Consider the following 8,117-nt stretch of genomic DNA (forward strand, 5'->3'; position numbering starts at 1 on the left):
ATTTTACATAATCACTTGAATTATCTTGATTTTGCATTGTTTGGTGATTTTTTAGATCTGTACATATATATGGTCCTTTTTGATGTTTTGATTTTTTGATCTCCATGCTTGATTAGTTTATTTTCGTGAAAATAGGTCAGATCTAGATGGATCCTCACATTTTTTGTTTATTTCGTTATGAGATTTGCCTATACTAGTTTCTTTTTGTTAGTTTTATATTTTTTTCACTTTGTTTTTCTTTATGAACCATCAATACATATATGATGTACTGGTAGTTTTTGATGAAAATAGTTCAGATCATGCTTGTTTGTTGTTACAAATTGTTTGGATCAGCAGTACATATATGGAATACTGATAAAAATTGCTTTAATTTTGTTGTATTTATAGTTTTTTAATTTTTTTTTGCTTGATCTAGAAGTACATATATGCAATACTGAGATTTAACTGTTTTGATTTTGTTGTATTTGTAGATTTATAAGTTTTTTTTGACATGCAGTTGATTTTTACTTATGAATCATAGGTACATATATGGAATACTGAAAAGAACTTCCTTAATTTGATTATCTTTTTGTTTTTCGCTTCAAAACCACGCTTGTTTGTAGATTCAGATGTTATTATCCACAAGTACATATGTCAGATACTGATATGAAGTGCTCTTTGTTGTGTTTGATTCATAGTTTTGTCACCTTTTTAGTCTTATCCTTCAGTAAGTATTTTAAATACGGTAATATGTCTTTCGATTCTCTTATTTTTCATATATCTGTCACCTATTCTTGTCATGCAGTTGATTTGTAATTCAAGAATCTTTAGTACATATGTCACATAGTGATAGTAGGTGCTCTTTGTTGTGTTTGATTCAGTACGTGTGTGAAATACTGAAATAGATTCTAGTTTTGTTGATGTGTTTTACGCGGTACGTATTCATATACAGGTTTGTACTCGCCATTTTCACTACTGTCGGGAGTGGTCTAGTCTAGATTATTGGTCTTGGTCAATATTTTAGGTGACAATAGTACCCTCAAACAAGATACTTATACCTTCTCAATTACTAACTAGAGTTTGCTGGAAGTACATACCAACACTTCTCATGATAATAAAATGGAAGGTTAATCATCACTAGTCGCATATAGTTTCTTATATTGTTGTTTCTGATTTCATCTTCATTGGAAATCACCCATTATAGAACAAGTAACGCATCTGTTTGAAAATTGATGGTAAACACATACCCTGCACACCCCTGAAATTTGACCACAGGTCATGATGTTAAATGTTCCCAATGTTATTACGTGGGCATAATGGAGCAGGGTATGAGGATCAAATTCAGTCTTGTACTCTGGTTAATGGTTTTATATCTTGTAGTTTGAGCTCTTCCATCATATTTGTAGGCTTGTGATACCCCATGCCTAAACTAGTAAGGTACACATTGGAATATTCCTTAGTGGATATGTTGAGCCCCTGGTAGGCTGGTACCAAATTAAGGACCGTCTTTCTGTGAGAATGTTCTGCGCATAACAATGATTATCCTTGGGGAGAATCAGCTCATTATATAATTTGTATTTCCAACATCTAATCATTGGATGATTTGGTGACTGAATATCATCTGATCATTGGAAGGGTTATTGACTTTGGAATGTGTAGAATATCTACGTGTAGAATATCTTCACCAGATAGTGGATCTTGAAATGGTTCAAGTTAAACCCACATGTTTATCAGTAAAACATCAGTAGCATGTGGCCCTTAGGTATGCAGTGGATACTACGACTTATTTGAGTTGTTGATTAAGCTGCTGACAGGGCATGAAAATTGCTTTTTCTCTGACCTTGGGATATGTTATGTCAATGGAAAAGGTGGTATAATACTTCCAAATTTTGAACTATGCAAATTTGAACTTACTCATTTTCACTATTTGTTTCAGAGAAAGATCATCAATTGCTCTGAGGGATGAGAAGATATTGGATCTGGAAGAACAGGTAATTGTTATCATTTGTAGCTTCATTCATGATTTGTCTTTCAGTTGTCATTACACTCGTAGTTGAAGTAATGTTTTTCATTGGTATTTCCAGATAAGAGATCTTACGGTGTATGTTGAAGCTCAGAAAAACTTTGGAATGATTCTTACAGATTTGTACTCTACCTGGAAGCAGTGCAACAAATATGTACTCGAATTTGTAAGCATTCAGATATATAATCGGATTTGTAAGCAGTACGACAGATATGTACTCAGATTTCTAAGCAGTGCGACAGATATGTACTCAAATTTTTAAGCAGTGTACCAGATATGTACTCAAATTTGTAAGCAGTGTAGACACACACGTTTGGTAGTAATGGGCATTATGGACATTTCCATGTTTTAATTAATTTCGGACCTCCGGATAAAAAAAAAATCCGGTTGGACCCTACTATAAATAACTATATGGGCCTAGGACCAAACAAGAAATTTTCCTTTTCCTTTGTGTAATCTTGAAATCGAGAGTTCTCATTCTATAAATCAATAAAAATTCTTTAATCAAATTGGTATCTCATGTCTTAGATTTCGTTTACTTACTATTTGGGTGTATTACTGATTTTCGGTAGTTACAGAAGTATGCGTGCATTCAGAAGAGACGTGCAGTCAGAAGAGATGGATTTGCATTTTTGGGACCTATATATACCGTTGAAAATTCATCTTCTATCTCCTGCATCAAAGCTATAACCCTGCTTAATTATTTAGATCCAAAAAACATAGAACTTCTGAAGTGCAGCAATAAGAGAATACACACAAAAAGCTTATGTTGCTCCCCAAACATAAAAATTAACAGTAAGAGTAAGCCCACATGCAACGCACCAGGTGAGGTGCAAGGATGGAGAGAATGCCGAATAAATTTTTTACACCTGTAAGTTTTATTTAAATAGTATACATAAATCTATTAAAGGTTGGTACGCTGCAAATTTCTTTTTGAAAGTAGATAAAACTTCAAGACTTGGTACACTGCAAGACTTGGGATTCACCAACTTCATGAATCTGAGTCATTCTCTTGCATAAAGTTGCAACCATTAAACACCCTTAACAAAGATGGCAACAATTTAATTCGCTTCAAAATGTAAGCATCATGTACAGAATTACTGCTTTCATCCAGTCCTTTCTAAACTGACACCCAACTGTCACATCAACAATATAAAAGTCAAATGTAGGAAAACAGGGGTAACAGGTGAATGACTATAAGTGGAAGAGAAAATAGATGGGCGTCCAGTAGCAAATGTAGGAAAACAGTTAAACAGTGAACTGGCAAGCAGCTATTAAATGAGCGGTGAACTGGTGATCGACTTGTAAAGAACCAAGATTGTCAGTTCAAATAGGAAAACCAAATTAGTAAGTAAGAATAAGGCCATAAACAATCGGAATAAAGAGACCCTCCGTATTTTTGCCACTTTTCCCATCTTTTTTTACCTTGGATATCTCGCCCATGGTCATTGAGCTTCAATCCATGTTGCTCTATGATCCCATGTATCCGTTATAAGCTTGACTTTTTTCCCATCCATAATCAGGACTGGGTCTACTTTTGCGACGCACCTGACTTCTACTTCTAGAACAATCATCACTCGTTTCTTAGGACTATCATGCGTATCACCTCGCTCACTGTTACCAAACCCTTAATTCAATTTCAGTACTTCGATTCACAGCAATAAACATATGGGAAACTATGTAGCATGTTTCAAAAGGAACCCCTATTAGCTTTGATTTACACTAAGACCCATTGAAGCAAAAGATCAAACAGATAGATACACAGTTCCACATACAACTTGAGTAGAACATAGAGAACACCAAAAACAAAATTATCATGTAGAACATAGAAGACCAAGTACACAGTTTAATCAAGATTATAAAAGCAGAATCAAACCCCCAAAGTTTCATGAAAATCTATAAAAACAAACAAAAGCATAAACTAAACTCATACATATTTATATTCAAAAAATAACAAAAAAAAACTTAGGTTGAACAAAAGATTCCTGCACTAATAAAAAGAACCCAACTTACCACAGAGTTGTAGTTCCATAAAATGAGCCGAAGAAGAAGAACTCAACTTACCTGAAAAGAAACAATCACAGACCATTAGACAGAGAAATTGTAACAACAACAACAAAGAAAAAAACCCAGAAATTATTTAGAGAAACTGATCAAAACCCACCACTGAGAAGAAGATAATGGAATTAGGGTATGGAGAAAAGAGACCGCGGAAGTGGTTTTAGGTTTTCAGCATCTCAATCCCTCTTAGCCATAACTTCAAATTAAACCTAAATGACAGACCCATAACACCATCAACAATCTTCTTTCCTTTTTGTATTCTCAGTCGAGTAAACCCTAAATCCTTTTTAGTTCATACTTCAATTCAGAAACTCCCAAATCAAACCTAACGCCAAATCAGTTCGAGCCATTATACTCAAAATTTGATCAAATGGAAAACCAGAATATGGCTCAACTGATAGAGAGAAGAACCATATTTTTGGCTCGATGATTTCTGTTGCAGAAGAAAAAGTCAAGAGAAAGAAAACAGAGAGAGGAAGAGGTGCGGCAGACGATTAGGGTTGTAAAAGAGATGACAGTGTTAGTTTGTTTCCTAAGTATTGTGCATCTACTTAACGTCCAGTTAAGTATTTGGTGTTAACTATGTGTAAGTTATTAGTTAGGTGTAAATCCACACATAAGTGTTGTATATCCACGTTTTTGCTAACGGTGTTACTAACGGGTAATTAAATATATGGTATAAACAGGGTATTAATCATGATGCTCCAACCAATAGAATCTCGCCACTTGTCTTCTCCGGAATTGCTCTAATTCAAAGCTTTTATCTCATTTAATTTGAGGAAGGTGTCACACTCACCGTGCGACGTGGGAGCTTATATGACTTAGTGTTTTAAAGGAGGGGAGATGCCGATCCTACATACCCCTCTACATTTTTCTTAAAATAGTTCGATTGGCATTATGACCTAATTTTCATCCACTCTGGTCTTATTTGGACTTTGATTATTCATTTTATGATAGTCCTATATAGAATTCTTGATCACTGAATAGATAATCATAATGTTAGTAGTTCTCTTTTGAACAATGATCCATTTTTATGATATTTGGTGGATATTCTGACATATTTGTGAGTGTTGACGGGATATTTTGATGTACCATTAATGAATTGAGTGGATTTTTTTGAGTTGAGAAGATATTTGGTTCTTGAGTGAGTTGTTTCAAGTTCTCTGGCAAATGAATGTATTGTTCGTCTAGAGCCAAGCAGTAGGAGGAGGATTTTTGGATCCATGAAGATATTGTTTCATTTATCTGATTTTTAAATGTGCAGTTAAATGAGTTTCTCTTGACCATTTGCTCTGTGGTTTCTGTTTAAGTTACTGGCTTCTGATTGGGAAAAATATGGTTTGGTCCCCTTTTTAGGTGGTCCCATGTCTATTAGGTCCTTTCAAAAATCACCTTTTTCATTTGGTTCATATTAAAATATCTAAAGTACCCTTTCTCTCTCTTATTTTCTTTCCTCCTCATGTGAATCATTTTTCTGGTTTTATCTCTCTTCTTTATTTTCTCTACTAATTTCTCTCCTCTTAACCTTAATAGATAAAAATTTAAAAATTAAATATCTCTCAAAATATAAGTCAAAAATTAATAAATTTTATATATTCGGAAAGCCGTCGACGATAGCTTTCCAACGAGTACCATTGTCGCTATGTTTCAGAGCTTTTAAAAAAAAATCGGTATAATAGTAGTTCATATTCGAGAATGAACACTATTTTATAACATGGTAATTCATTCTAGTTCTAGCAGTTCATTTCGTAGAATGAACTCGTATACACTAGCAATTTATTTTGTAGAATAAACTCATAGTAATTGTTCAATTTGAAGAATGAAGTCGCAATGATAGTTCATTATTATACTTCATATTGAAGAATGAACTCGTGATAGATGTTCTTAATTTCGAATGAACTCATAATAGTTGTCCATATTGTAGGATTGATAATTCATGTTGTAAAATGAACTCGTAATAGTAATTAAGAATGGTAGTTCATATTGTAGAATGAACTCGTAATAGTTGTTCATTATGGTAGTTCATTTTATAAAATGAACTCGTAAACGGTAGTTCATATTGTAGAATGAACCCGTGATAGGTGTTCATATTGTATAATGAACTCGTAATAATAGTTCATTATACCAGTTCATTTTGTAGAATGAAGTCGTAAGGTAGTTCATTTTGTAGAATGAAGTCGTAAGGTAGTTCATTTTGTAGAATGAACTCATATGTTATTTAATCCAAAAAGTTCACTTTTTGGAATGATCTAACTAGCATGATAGTTCATTAAAGTAGTTGATTTTGTAGAATGTACTCGTATAATAGTTCATTAAAGTAGTTCATTTTGTAAAATGAACTCGTATAATAATTCATTTTATAGCTAAAAAATAAGGCAAAAATTAAAAGCTCTGAAACATAGCGACAATAGTACTCGTTGGAAAGCTATCGTCGAGGGATTTCCGAATATATAAAATTTATCATTTTTGGACATATGGTTCAAAAGATATTTAAGTTTTAAGTTTTTATTTATTTATTTTTATTAAGAGAGAGAAAAGAGAAAAAAGAGTATTTTTGCCACTATCAAAGGACGGTGACATCATTGATGTCATCCCGCGTGGGTATTGTCCATCCTAAGACCAAACAATAATTTTTTGGACAAAATAACAATTAATATTTTTAAAAAGGACCAAACAGACAGTTGACTGGGTCAACTGGACCAAACTAACTCTAATATATTATTCTTAGGACCAATTGGTATTTCCTACCTTCTGATTTTGTTCAATTCAGTATTACCAAGATGTCCCTCAGCCAGACAGTGAGCCTGCAAATTATAAGAAAAGTATAGAATTTCCTTTTTACACGGAGTGTTTTTACGATGAGTACCTGATATGTTTCATTTCTTCGGCATTACAGGTATAAGACAAGGGGGAAGAAATTCAGGTATGTTTAATTCTGATTTCTTTTTCAGTTCATTCATTTCACAGTACATATTTTCTTGTAGTGATTTTGCAGTACATATTTTGCCTATTGTGATTTCACAGTACATATTTTCCTATATTGATTTCGTATTAAATATTTTGCTTGAAGTGGATATTTTGGTTCCTGAAAGAGTTTTTATACAAATAATTAAAAAAAACTAATTGCCGATACTAGGAATGTATGCATTTTGGTTCCTGAAGCGTTGTTCTTATTAGTTCTTGTCAATACTAGGAGTAACGTAGAAGTTGAATGAAGTTCAACTCCAATTTGATAATATTACCTTGTACTGCACAACTGTTATTTGGAAAACATTTTTACTCGATACTTATCAATATTTGCTAGATTTGACACAATGCATATCAATATCTACTAATTTTTTCCAGTATATTTTGTGTATGTACTGTGATTTCATTTTGGGTCTCAAATTTTTTTTTTGCGGTTTATGTAGTGTAGATTAAGACTTTGTCAATTAGTGTTTCCCTAATCTGTACAAGTAAAATGTCTAGTGCTTTTCTTTACAAGAATGGTGTCTTTACTTATTTATTTTCAAATGATGAGTATGACTGATGTGAGCTTTTGAACTTATACAAGAAAAGTCTGTAGCTTTTCACTCAGTACATATCGATAAGTACTGGTGTCAATGCAAAGGTATGTTTCTTTTGTGTCCTCTAAATTGTGTTGTCTGAGCTGTTATAAGTATCCATTTTGCTAAGATAAATGCACACATTCTCGATGTGACACCTTATACATCCTTCCAAGTGCTACTATGAGTATTTAGACCATTAACCTCTCAAGCTTTAAGGGTATTTTAGCATTAAGCTTGCACACCACTTGATAGTTTTGATTCCAGCACTATATGTAGTTTCTACCTTTTGCTTGGTCACCATTTGGAAACTATCTTTTGTCAGTTTTAGAATACATGTGTATATGTGCTGTTTTTCCATAGTTGAACGACATTTTGTATTTGTCGTGACTGAAGTGTGTTGATCTTCTTTTGCATTGAATTTCACTAAATACATATCAATTTCTACTATGGTTTGACTCAGTACATATCAATATGTACCATGGCTTCACTCAGTGCATGTGTATATG

At 33.2% G+C, this 8,117-nt stretch overlaps 1 long non-coding RNA gene across 1 annotated transcript; it reads right to left on the bottom strand.

The window, feature by feature from the left end:
* Positions 1-2,744: 2,744 nt before the first annotated feature.
* Positions 2,745-4,478, bottom strand: LOC113336109. The gene is made up of 3 exons (XR_003353622.1): positions 4,167-4,478; positions 4,016-4,066; positions 2,745-3,138 (listed from the first exon to the last, which is right to left on the bottom strand). It is a non-coding gene; the product is annotated as an uncharacterized LOC113336109 (long non-coding RNA).
* Positions 4,479-8,117: the final 3,639 nt, after the last annotated feature.

The sequence above is a fragment of the Papaver somniferum genome, chromosome 1, assembly GCF_003573695.1.
Source record: "Papaver somniferum cultivar HN1 chromosome 1, ASM357369v1, whole genome shotgun sequence".
Taxonomy (NCBI): Eukaryota; Viridiplantae; Streptophyta; class Magnoliopsida; order Ranunculales; family Papaveraceae; genus Papaver; species Papaver somniferum.